Source organism: Nannospalax galili, unplaced genomic scaffold (assembly GCF_000622305.1).
Source record: "Nannospalax galili isolate Female #2095 unplaced genomic scaffold, S.galili_v1.0 scaffold482, whole genome shotgun sequence".
Lineage (NCBI taxonomy): Eukaryota > Metazoa > Chordata > Mammalia > Rodentia > Spalacidae > Nannospalax > Nannospalax galili.
In genome coordinates, this window is record NW_008347521.1 from 403,831 (window position 1) to 407,873 (window position 4,043).

At 40.4% G+C, this 4,043-nt stretch overlaps 1 pseudogene; it reads right to left on the reverse strand.

Moving 5' to 3' along the window:
* Nucleotides 1-276: 276 nt before the first annotated feature.
* LOC103742941 lies at nucleotides 277-1,210 on the reverse strand (annotated as a pseudogene).
* Between the last annotated feature and the right edge of the window lie 2,833 nt (nucleotides 1,211-4,043).

Here is a 4,043-nt window from a genome sequence, read left to right on the forward strand (position 1 = left end):
CAGAACAGTAAATGAGCAAGAGCAACATGCATCAATGTGAGTATTAAAACATCTCTCAAGTCTTCTCAAATGAGTCCAAAGTGGGGATGGGATGGGTGACAAAATTGATAGAAAAACATTGCTATAGACACCATAACAAACAATAAGTTTAGATACTTTTTTAAAAATTTAAAGGGCCGTAGGCAGCATTTCAGCAGCAAAGTACTCAATGAAAGTGTGTTGTAAAGGGTAACACAAGAAAGAGGGCAAAAACGGGCCAGCAGGATGGCGAAGGCCTCAAAGGAAATATGGCATTGTCGTTCTGGGAGGAATAACAGGTTCTGAATCTGGAACTGCCCGAAATAGCTTTGGTTCTCTTGTATTGACATCTTTGAAGACCGTAATGGAAGCAATATTTCCACAGCCGTAGCAGTAGTTAGGAGCAGACCACACTACGACCATCTTCTCGTCAAGCATCATCTTACAGTCTTCGTACACAAGCTGATGTGCTCTGCAGATGAGTTTTAGGTTGTTGATATGAACAAACTCATCTGTGACTTTTGCTCCAAAGTGCCAACCTGCTCCCCAGAAAGCTCCCTCATGAGGAATTTCCCGATTACGTTCAATGGTTCGAATTTGATCCAGTGTTTTGATATCAGGAGGTAAGCGGCCTTGAATACACAAAATCTGCTCATCTATTAAAGCTGCTACTGTGAGCAGGTCAAAAACTTTGGTACAGTATCTCCAGGCATTAGCACTTCCAATTTGGTTTAGCACTCGTCATAAAATCCATACACCTGTGTTATCCGTCTACTCTCATGATTTCCTCTTAAAAGTGCAATACGATCAGGCCATTTAGCCCTCAGTACAAGAAGGTAAGTCAAAGGCTCCAAACTCTGTCTACAAAATCACCCCTAAATATGTAGTTTGTGTCAGGACCCTGACCTCCAGTTCCGAATAATTCACAAAGATCATGAAACTGTCCCTGTATGTCCCCACACTGTTACTGGTGTTGAAACTGTCCCTGTATGTCCCCACACTGTTACTGGTGTTGAAACTGTCCGTGTATGTCCCCACACTGTTACTGGTGTTGATGCTGGCTGAACATTTGAGTCTTCCAAGAGAAGATCACAGTCAGAGTCACACAGCCGCCTCAGGTCTTCCTCGGGAAGAAATGTGCCCAGCCGCGCTATCTCATCTCCACACACTTGTCCAGATCCAGCCGCGCCATTTTAGGAATCACAACAGGGGCAGCTGGAGTAGCCGCAGTAGCTTGGTTTTGTTCATGTGTTTGCTGTTTGGTTTTTATGGTTAAAATGTCTATTTTTGACAAGTCTGTCCCATATTTTTTTAGTACTTTATTTAGTTTTTATTTCATGTGTATGTTTTGCCTGCATGCATATAAGTGCACCATGTGTCTGATGCCTGCAGAAGCCAGAAAAAAAGTGTGAGATTCCCCAGGAACTGGAGTTCTGCTCAAGTGTTAGGGGCCATGTCGGGTGCTGGGAGCCAAACCAAGGTCGTCTGCAAGAGCAGCCAGTGTTCTTAAGTGCTGAGCCGTCTCCCCAGCCTCCTTGCCTCATATTTCATAATGAAATAGATCATTACTGACAAAACTGAAATGAACAAGGTGCTAGGATCTTTTCTGAACATTAATATTTATTCTTTAAGTACAGAACAGTTCATAAACGAACAAATACAAATGTAGAAGCCAGTACAATGAGAAAAAAATCAGTCTTACTATATTAAAGAAATAGGAATTCGTGAAGCAAAGATGAGCGTTTTTGTCTGTGGCATGTACCTGGCATAATGCAATGCTACACTTGGGACTATACATTTGTAATGCATACCAAATTATAAACATATTAATAACTATTTCCATTTAAAGATTATAATTAAAATGTGTATAGAGAAATAAACACCTTATCTCTCCCCCAAAAAACTGTACTGTTTAAACTTGCCAAATGTTTTATCAATTTCATTGCTCATTTTCTGCTCTCATACTCTGCTCCTTCATTTTGTCCTCATTTGTCTTCTTATTGTAGTATGGTCTCTCTCTCTCTCTCTCTCTCTCTCTCTCTCTCTCTCTCTCTCTCTCTCTCTCTCTCCCCTCCCTCCCTCCCTCCCTCAGGCTTTCCCTAGCAACCCAGGCTTGCCTCAGACTTACAGTCTTCCTACTTTAGTTTCACAAGTGCTGGGATTATCAGCAGGTGTCATCACACAAAACCCATGGTACACTCTTAATATTTTATTTATTATTTTTATTTTATGTGTATAAGTGTATTGCCAGCATGTATGTGAGTGCACCCATGTCGTGCAATGCCCGGGGAGGTCAGAAGAGGGTTCTGATCCCCTAGAGTTGGAGTTACAGACAGTGGTAAGCTGCCATGTGGATGCTGAGAATCAAACCCAGGTCCTCTTCAAGAACAGCCAGTGCTCTTAACCACTGAACCATCTCTCCAGCCCCCACAGTACACTTTTTAAGATGTCTTTCATTCATGGCCTGTGTGGTAAAGCTTAGTTTTGCGTCTGGAAATGTATTGATTATATCTGCAAATGTGTGCAGTTTGGGATAGGGTTGTAATATTTGAAGACATTCTTTTTCCTGCTGTTTATTAATGCAGAGGGGAAGTCTTTCCATTTGTTTGGCCATTTTTTGGTGTGGAATCAGGATGCTCACTTTAGCTTTTTATTGACTTCAATGTTTGACATTTTCAATTTGATGTTTAGTTATAGAAAATTTGTTGCTCACTAAGCTTTCTAAATCTTCAGATTAATTAAGTTCTTAAAGTCTCAATTTTAAAAGTGAGTCATTGGGCTTTGAATATAGTTCAGCAGTACAAATATTTGCCTAGTGTGTGGGAAAGGATGACTAATGTGTGTGTGTGTGTATGTGTGTGTATTTGGGAGGCAGAGGCAGGTGGATCTTAGTTTGAGGTCAGCTTGGTCTACATAGAGAGTTCACAGTCAGCCAGGCTATACAGTGACACTATATAAAATCAATGCAATATAGAAAGAGTTTAAATAAAGTTACCCTATAACAGGGGGCAAATACCCTACCGGACACCACAGACCAGCAAATAAAAAGCTCAGTGCCAGGAATGAACTTCATCTCTACTGGATAGCTGTTATAGTGCTGGAAAGTGCTATGTATGCCATCAGAAAAGTAATCATCAACCTTATCCAGCTGTGAATCTGTGTGCTGTGATGATTGGCCTGAAAAGATATGATCACTAGTGCAATAGTGGCATGAATGTTGTAGAAGTAACTAAGCACCTTCTGATTGGATTTAAGGCCCATTTCACAAGATGGAGCCCTACCTGGCACTGTTATCAGGGCCAAGAACCTGTGGCTACACAGGTCATAGGCCATAGGGGAGAGTCTACTACTATTATTCTGCGAAATGGACGCAGTATTAACCTGACTTCAAATAACTTATTGCTATATCCATAGATTATTACATCTCTCAGTTGTCATCAGAGAAGCTTCTTTTTATAGCAGATGGTGATTAACAGAGAATCAAAACTGACTAATGTGCAGAGAATAAGAAACTGCAAAGCCCTAAATGAGACACCTCTATCACAACATCTTCTCTCAAAGCTCAGTCTAGACTGGTTTGAATCTAACATCCTTAATTATTCTCTAATCATTGTTCAGCCTCTGCCTCCCAAGTGATAGGATTATAAGAATGTGCTATTATACATGGCTAAGAATTTGCATTTCTTTTGTGGCCCAGAAATATATCTTCAGATCTCTGTTTCCATAATAAAAATAAGAGTTAAAAAAGGCTGAAAAGGAGTGATATAACTGGGTCAAATGGTAGGTTCATTTTTAGTTTCTTATACCACTCCTTAGCATATGCCCAAAGGATTCATCATATTGCAGAGACAATTGTACATCCATGTTTGTTTCTGCTCTTTTCACAATAGCTAAGAGATGGAAGCAACCACATAGCTGTATAATTTTTAATTTTTATCCTCTCTTCCTTGTTTCCTCCCTCTCTCTCTCTCTCGTCTATCTCCCATTCTCACCATTCACACACATTATGCCTTTGTCAGGCTATT